Raw genomic sequence first — 9,475 nt, forward strand, 5'->3', positions numbered from 1 at the left:
TCCCATTGCTGGCTCCACCCCTGCTTCCCGCTATCACTGGCCGGGGGGCAAAGGCGCCTGGTTCTCTGATCACAGCTGGGGGGCAGGGAAAGGCGGCCCTTGCCCTGCCCCCAGCTCTTAGCTCCCCCCTGGGTTTCCGATCACCGTCAGTGGCAGGGGGCTTCTTCCGTCCTTTCCCTTTCGCCTCCCAGCATTGTGCCTACATATGCAAATTAGCCGCCATCTTGGCTGGCAGTTAATTTGCATATCACCCTGATTAGCCAATGGGAAGGGTAGCGGTCATATGCTAATTACCATGTTTCTCTTTTATTAGATAGGATGAAGTTTTCCCCCCAATAAGTCTAGTACCCACCTGATACCATGCATATTTGTTAGAATATTATTAACTATAATCCCTACTCTGTACTTTAAATCCCTGTGACCATTTTGTAACTGCCAATTTGTACTTCTGAATCCCTTCACTTTTTCCACCCACTCCTTCAACCCCTTTCCCAATTGACAACCCTCAGTTTGTTCTCTGTACCTATGAATTTGTTTCTGTTTTGTTTGTTTATTTATTATTTTTTTTAGATTCCACATATAACTGAAATCATATGGTATTTGTCCTTCTCTGTCTGACTTATTTACTCAGCATAATACCCTCTAGATCCATCCATGTTGTTGCAAATGTCATATTTCATTTCTTATAGCAGAGTAATACTCTATTGTATAAATGTCCCACATCTTCTTTATCCATTCATCATCTATCGATAGACGCTTGGGTTGCTTCTATTTTAATGTTTTTATTGATTTTTAGAGAGAGAGGAGAGGAGAGAGATAGAAACATCGATGAGAGAGAAACAGCATCAGTCAGCTGCATCCTGCAAGCTTCCTATGGGGATCGAGCCCTGGCCTGGAATCAAACCAGCGACCTCTTGGTTCATGGGTTGACGCTCAACCACTGAGCCACACCAGCCAAGCTAGGTTGCTTCTATATCTTGGCTATTGTAAATAACATAGGAGTGCATAATATTTTCAAATTAGAGTTTTGGATTTCTTTGTATTAATACCCAGAAGTGAAATTGCTGGATCATGGTGAAACTCTTTTTTAAAAAGAAAGGTATACTTGTATTGATTTCAGAGAGGAAGGGAGAGGGAGAGATAGAAACATCAATGATGTCATTGATCAGCTGCCTCCTGTATGCCCCACATGGGGATGGAGCTTGCAACCTGGGTATGTGCCCTGACCAAGAATCGAACCATGACCTCCTGGTTCATAGGTAGATGCTCAACCACTGAGCCATGCCAGCTGGGCTCATAGTGAAACTCTTAAAACACATCAGATCATGTTTTTCCTTGGCTTAAAGCCCTTCAATGGCTCCCAGTCCCCAGAATGAAGTCAAATCCTTAGTAGGACATACAAGTCCCTCTAGAACTGGCTGTCTTCAACCTTATATCCCATCAATCTCTGCCTCATTGTCTGCACCCAGTAATTAGAAGGACTAGCATTTATTGGGCATCTACTTACAAGCACTTCACATACATTAATATGTTCACCTCATGATGACCTTAAAAGACAGATTCTATTATATCCCCAAATTAGGGTTAAGAAAAATAATTCACAGTGGTTTCATAATTTGCCCAAGGTCACGAATCTTGCAAAGCTTGGAGCCATGCCCAGGCAGTCCAGTTCTAGAGCAGAAATGCTGAGCTTTTTGTGATTCCTACACACAAAAAGCTGTTTCAGGCTTCCGTGACTTGACTTATATTCTTCTTTCTATCTGAAACGCCATTCTCTTCTTTCTTCCCCTGAATAGAAATCAAGAGGTATTAGTGTTTATCTTTTCAAAGTACTTTTTCCCCCTAAATTAAGTTAGAGTTTTTACATTTTTCTAGAGTGTATTGCTAAGGACCCAGCGAACGTCTTTATGTGAACATCTTTATGACCGCTGCTTATGTGTCTGTCCCCTTTCATAGGTTTAAAGCAACTTGAGCACAGACCATACCATATTTATCAAGAAAAAAGCTTGACCCACTTCCCCCTCCAGCTGCCACTTATTCCTTTCCTCCTTTTTACAGCATAACTTCTCTAACCATTGTCTATAGTCACTGATCAAGAGAATTACCCAGCTGAGCCCAGCACAAATAGCCTACCTACAGATCCATGAGCTGAATAAATGTTTGATTTTTTTAAATGTCTTGCCTTATATTCTTTCTTGAACCAACTTTAGCCAGGCCTCAACCCCCATCACTCTACCATGAAGGTTTATGTCAAGGTCACTCAGGATTTCTTCATGTCAGTTCTCATCTTGACCTACTATCTCATCTCGGCCTTTGACTCAATTGACCACTCATTCCTCCTAGAAATTGCCCCTTCCTTTGGCTTCCAGGACCACGCCCACTTGTGTTTCTCTTGACACTTCTTTAAAGTCTCCTTTGCTGGTACCTCTCATCTCCCTGATCTCTAAACATCAGGAGTTGTCCCCAACTTCAATCTTTGGATCTTATCTATATTCATGTGTTAGGTGATTTCATCCAGTCTCATAGCTTTAAATACCATCCAAATGCTTGTGACTCACAAATTTATATCATCTGCTCACATTCTGTACTGAATTCTAGATTCTATTATCCAAATACTTACCAGCTACCTTCAGTTGGACGTGTAATACACACCTCAAACTTAACATGTCCAAAACCAAGCTCCTCCTCTTCCCTCATGTCCTCCAAGCTCACCTGCCCAGACCTGCTCCTTCTGGATTCTTTTCTCTCTCAGTCAATGGCAGTGCCTCATCCTTCTAGCAACTGAGGCAATAATCCTGAGTCATCTTTGACTCTGCTCTTTCTTTCACACCTTACATCTAATCTTTCAATGAATCAGATCCATTCTGTTAGGTCGGAGAAAGCCCAGGATCAGATACTTGCAGACATGGGATGAGACAATGAACTTCCTCTGGAATTTCTCACAGGTCAACGTGCCAGACACAGATACCTGCCTCTTCTCCCTGAATCCACAGCGACCCCCACACAGATACTGACCCATTCCTGAATGTCCCGCCCACCCCCTGCAGCTGAGACTCCCTCAGTTGAATGTGTGATGACCCCTGCTGCGGACACTTCCTCAGTTCAGGCCCCCGCCCTCACCAAACACCTGAATAAAGAGATGTCCCTCCCTCCCTGGAGGCGCGAAATTCACTGGCCCCACCTTTTGGGCCAGTGGGTCTCGCCCGAGAACGCAAATAAACTTCTCCTTTTTCTTTCTGATTCACTCGGTTCTCTTTGTTTTCCTCGCCGCCGCTTTTCTGGGTCACCTAACACATTCTATCTTCAAAATACATCCAGAATCCATCGCCTTCTCAGCATTCTCACAGCCCTCACCTTCGTCCAAGCCATTCTTACCTGATTGTTGAGCAGTCTTCCCCTGATCTCTCTCTTCTGGCTATTACCCATGGCAGCCAAAACGTTCCTGTTAAAATATGTCGGGGCCATGTCATCATCACGCCTCTGTTAAAGCCTCCCATTGGCAGCACATGTTAATGATATTAAAAGCTCAGTGTCTGCAATGATCGCTAAGGCCCCACCTGCCTTTCTGACCTCTGACCTTCTGATCTGTCACTGTTCTCCTCACCCTCTCTGCTCAGGTTATACTCTCCTCTTTGCTGTTCCTTAGACACAGCAGAAATGTCTCCACCTTACAGCCTTTGTACTTTCTCTACCCTCTCTAGAATGCTTTCTTCAGGCTGGCCGGAGTGGCTCAGTGGTTAAGTGTCGACCTATGAACCAGAAGGTCACAGTTCGACTCCAGTCAGGGCACATGCCTGGGTTGCAGCCTCTATCTCCAGTACGGGGGTGTGCAGGAGGCAGCCAATCCATGATTCTGTCTCATTATTGATGTTTCTATTTCTCTCTCCCTCTCCCTTCCTCTCTGAAATCAATAAAAATATATTAAAAAAATGTTTTCTTCAGATTGTGGCATGCCTATCTCCTTCAAATTTTTATTAATATCACCTTTTTGGTGAATCTTTTCCTGGCATACCTCTCCTAACATTTCCTATTTCTCTTTCTGCTTTAGTACTTATCTTGTTAGTACTTATTGCTATCTAACATTATATATATTATCTTACTTGTTTATAATATTATCTATTTCCCCTTTTGTCTGCTTTTATCACTGTTGTTTTGTTGTAATGTACCCCGCGAATCACAGAAGGACACCTCAAGAAGTCGAATTAAAGAGTCACATTTATTGCAATCCGGGACTATGAGGGGACATTCCCAAATCTCATAGTAATAAGATGGTGGCAAAACCAGACTTATATAGGCAAAAATCACAAAGGTATTGATTACATCCCAGCGTTTGGAATGAGGACCCTGGTTTGCACAAAGCAGTTACAGAAGCGAGATTGAGCTGATTAGTTATCTACAAAGAATATTTATAGTTTTGGGTCTTTGGACCTCTGAGTTGACAGAAACATTATTTAGAGCCCTCGGGTCTTGGGTCCGCCCAGTTGACAGAGAAACATTATCTGGAACCCTCAGGTCTTGGGACCACTGAGTTGACAGGGAACGCACCATCTGTGGACACTAAAACAATTTAGGGTAATTGTGCTGTCCTGTTTCCCAGGTACAGAAGAATGTGCTTCGATAACTAGTAAGATCACAATCAGTGGGATAGTCATTCAATCAATGAGGCATTCAATCGAATGGGATGATTTATACAATTCAGAAAATCAAAATAACCTGTCCATTGTTAAACAAAGCAAATAGGTACCATATTTCAGTTTCTCCAATGCCTAGGACAATACTTAGCACATAGTAGGCACTCAATAAATACGAGTTGAATGAATGAATGAATACTAACTAGTACTTCTAAGCCTAGCACCTAGACCAGTGATGGCGAACCTTTTGAGCTCGGCGTGTCAGCATTTTGAAAAACCCTAACTTAACTCTGGTGCCGTGTCACATATAGAAATTTTTTGATCTTTGCAACCATAGCAAAACAAAGATTTATATTTTTGATATTTATTTTATATATTTAAATGCCATTTAACAAAGAAAAATCAACCAAAAAAATGAGTTCGCGTGTCACCTCTGACACGCGTGTCATAGGTTCGCCATCAATGACCTAGACACTCAGTAAGCCTTTATTGAACTGAACAATCCTCTAAAGTCCGCTCTATCGTGGTGTTTCAGCTAGCTGCACACTTTCAAAGCATCATATGCCACCTCCTCCACATGTAAATACAGGAACATAGCCCCAAGCCCAAATCCCTTTTGTGTTCTCCGGTGTAAGTGGGTTGCCTGTCCCATCTATCAGAGAGAACAGACATTGACTGGAATGTAGTTCACTAACAAATGGAAAAAAGAACTTGAAAACCAGTTACTTGATGATCAAAGTTCTGGAAAAATGTTCTCTTCAGCAGGAGAGAGGCAGTTGCTTACTCACCGGGGAGGACATTTCTGGTTTATTGTGTTTCTCTCTGAAGTTATGGCTTTCCAATTCTGCCAGGAGCCACCGAGGGAGCACTGCCTTTTAGAGTGGGGCCTCCAACTCTGAGAAATTAATTTTAAATAGAGACACATTACACCTCCCCACAGAACAGTTCAGTAGGAAAGTGCTGCTGAGACTCAGCTTGGCTGCCAAGCTGCTCGGGCTGGGCCCAGCTGGTGGGTAGCTCTGTCCCACTGGCTCATCCTCATAGGCCCAGCCTAGCTTCCAGCTACACCTCCCTTCCAGAATGTTCCATGCAGTCTTGACTCCTCTTTTGCTTCTTATCAGCCATTTACATTTCACAAATATTTACTGAATGCCTGTTTGTTACCCTGCACCGTGCTAGGTTCTAGGAAAGGGAAAGGAGATAGAATGAGTATTTCATCATTTCATTCATCAGAATTGAAGAAGATACATTACAGGATTCCTCAAGGACCATAGTCTCAACTAACTCACATTTATTGAGTGCAGGCCCTGTGTACAGATCAGGAGACAAACATGTAGATTTATATTAAACATTGAACACAAAAGCGTTCGGTGCAAACCAAGCAACAAGGCAGTTTGCTGTGGGGGCAATAACATGTCATTGGGATTCTGACAATCTGGGTCAGAATCCCTCACTGCTGCTTCCATCTTATGGGTAAGTTTCCTTGATTTCCTCATCCATGAAATAGAAATAATATTAACGCTCCTTCATTAATTCATTAAATAATGAATGGGCCATTACTTAAATTGCTGCTGCCTCTGGTACATCTGCTGCTAATACTAGGCATATCATTGTCGCAGGTAGGGGAGACCCGGGTGAGCTCTCCAGGGGGGCTTCTTGGAGGAGCTAGATCTTGGAGCTGGGGTGCTGCGATCTACCCCCAACTCTTTCCCTGTGCAGCCGGCCTTGACCACCAACAGCCAGTGAACTCTCTTGCCACAAGTCTGCTGTTTAATAACCTCATTATAACAGATCACTCCCCTGGTTCTAGCCATTATTTATTTATTTTATTTATTTTTTTAAGGAGAACGGCAATTTCACTCTTTCAAGAACATACACCAACAGAGTGAGGAAGAAGTCCATCGGCCATGAGCCCTGGCCAGAGCTTGGGAGCAGCTCATGGGACTCCCTGTGGCCCCGGGAGAGGACGGGGCAGGCCCAGGGTGGGACCTTGTTCTGTGAGCACCGGAAACGGCCACAGGTGCAGCTACACTCACAGGCAGGACAGAGGTGCTGGTCACCTGTCTGTGATTCTCAAATTCACACAAACCTTGGTCCCCCAGCCCCTGGAAACATGAGACGAGGCTCATGCCTGCCAAGCCCCTCAGGACAAGGTGAGGATCTGAGACGTGCGTCTGGGCTTCAAGCGGCCCAAAAGCTGCCGGGCTTTCACCTGTATAGACACTCCCTGGCCGCCGCTCCCCTCCCCCCCCCAACCTTCTTCCTAGATGAAGGTCCTGGGAGCAGGCGTTGGAAAGTGGCTTGGGGCTTGGGGACAATCACCAGCTCTTGGGCTTGGCCTGCAGGAAGCCCTCACTGGGCAGGCTGCCGTCCTCTCTGAGGCGGGCAGGGTGGGAATGTGTCAGCAAGCACAGAGCCTCGGGCAGTGCGGACAGCATCAGCTTCCCGTCCTCACCCGCAGTGTCACGGGATAGGGGCTCTTGGACTTTCTCGAGGGGGCTCCACACAGCCCAGCCTTCCTCTCCTGCTTCTCGAGCCGACTTCATTCTCAACGATTTGCTCGATGCCAACCTCGGAGCACAGGGCCTCATTCCAGGCCTCCCTGTGCAGGGTCTGGGGCAGGGGCTTCAGGGCCAGACTCCTCCGGGGGGTGGGGAGTCCATAAAGCACTTCTGATCTGGGTGCAGAGGCAGCGTGTTTCTGACGCAGGGCATCTTATCTCCACGCAGGGGTGGGTGACCACCACCTTCTGGCTCACACCGGGCGGATGTCAGCGAGGCGCGCTCCAGCGCCAGTGCGGCCTCTTTGCTCCAGATGTTCAAAACCGGGGGAGAAAAGGCGGGGTCTGGCTGGGTGTGCTCTGGGGGTGAGGCTGCGCAGGAGCCCAGGAAGGACAGGCGGGCACTGTTCTCTGTGACGGGTACAGGGCGACCTGCTGCTTCCTCTACTGCGTCAGCACAGAGGGCGGCGTGCCAGTGCCCAAGCCCCCGCTTCAGTGCCGCCCCAGCTCAGGTCCAAGATGGGGTGGCCGTCCAGATGGTCTCCCTTAGGCTGGGCCCCGGGGAGACCAGCCTGCTGCTGTGATGGCCGTGCCTGTGCTGGGCTGGGAACAGATCCTCAGGGAGGCCCAACGACTCCGGCCACACAAAGCGCTGGGATCCAACTGGGTCACGTTCAAGGCTTCCGTCCCCACCGCCCAAAGCAGGAGGTTGGCAGCCCCCAGCAGCCACCTGTGGGGCAGGCTGGTTTCCTGCAAGGAGCCCCCTGGTCCTCACACTCGGGGATGTGGTCTAAGGACTGGTGTGCGCACCCCGCCCAGCTCTGCCGGGACAGCTTCCTGCTCCTCCGCAGGGGCAGCTGCTGGGGCCACCTCCTCACTGCTGTCCTCTTCCTTCCTGGCAGGAAGTGCCAGGGCCATTGGCTACAGCCTCCCCTGCCCTTCTGGGGGGTGGCACCCTGGTGGCTCTCCCCATTCTCTAGCTCAGTGGTTCTCAACCTTCCTAATGCCGCGACCCTTTAATACAGTTCCTCATGTTGTGGTGACCTCCAGCCATAAAATTATTTTCGTTGCTACTTCATAACTGTAATTTTGCTACTGTTATGAATCGGAATGTAAATATCTGATATGCAGGATGTGTTGTCATTGTTATAAATTGAACATAATTAAAGCATAGTGATTAATCACAAAAACAATATGTAATTATGTGTTTTCCGATGGTCTTAGGCAACCCCTGCGAAAGGGTCGTTCGACCCCCAAAGGGGTCGCGACCCACAGGTTGGTGACCCACAGTTTGAGAACCGCTGATCTAGCTCCACCAGCAAGTGCCCTGGGGGCCTGCAGGCTTTGGACCCCTCAGGAAGCCTTGTTATCTGCAGGACTTGGTGGCGACTGGTCTGAACAGGGAAGGTGTTATGGACTGAATTGTGTTCCCTCGAATTTAGATGTTGAAACCCTAACCTGGTACCTCAGGAGGTGACTGTATTTGGAAACAGTATCTTCAAGATGTGATTAAGTTAAAATGAGGTCATTAGGGTGGGCCCTGATCCAAGCTGACTGGTTTGCTTATAAAAAGAGAAAGTGGGACACAGACATGCACTCAAAGGGAAGACCAGGCAAAGGCGCAGGAAGAGGACAGCCATTGGGAAGCCAAAGACAGAGGCCCCCGAAGGAACTCATCTTGCTGACAAACTGATCTTGGATTTCAGCCTCCAGAACTGTGAGGAAATCAGTTTCTGTTGTTCAAGCCACCCGGTCGGTCTGTAGAATTTTCTATGACAGTCCTAATGAACCAACACAGAAGGGAACTGATGCGGGGGTCGGGGGTGGGGGGGCAGGGGCAGGGGTGAGCACAGGAAAGAAGCAGAGCCAGGGGCAGTGGAGAAGTGGGGAGAAAGGACAAGACATGAAGGAAAGCGCAGCTTCTTTGGGGGATCCTGGGAGGAAAGGAGAAGAGCATTGAAGAGAGGAAGTGGGAACTGTGTAGGGAGGAGGGGATGCTGGGGGTGGAAGGCAGCAGCCTCCTCTCTCTTAGGGACCAAAAGGGGCCACATGCTAACTCTGACAAGCTCAGGGGAGGCCTGCGGCTCTACAAACTCAGAGACCTAAAATAACCACAAAGAGGGTCTGAAATGAAAACTTTTTTTTTAAAATATATTTGATTGATTTTTTACAGAGAGGAAGGGAGAGAGATAGAGAGTTAGAAACATCGATGAGAGAGAAACATCGACCAGCTGCCTCCTGCACATCTCCTACTGGGGATGTGCCCGAAACCCAGGTACATGCCCTTGACCGGAATCGAACCTGGGACCTTTCAGTCCGCAGTCCGACGCTCTATCCACTGAGC

This window comes from Myotis lucifugus, unplaced genomic scaffold (assembly GCF_000147115.1).
Source record: "Myotis lucifugus unplaced genomic scaffold, Myoluc2.0 scaffold_190, whole genome shotgun sequence".
In the NCBI taxonomy this organism is placed as follows: Eukaryota; Metazoa; Chordata; class Mammalia; order Chiroptera; family Vespertilionidae; genus Myotis; species Myotis lucifugus.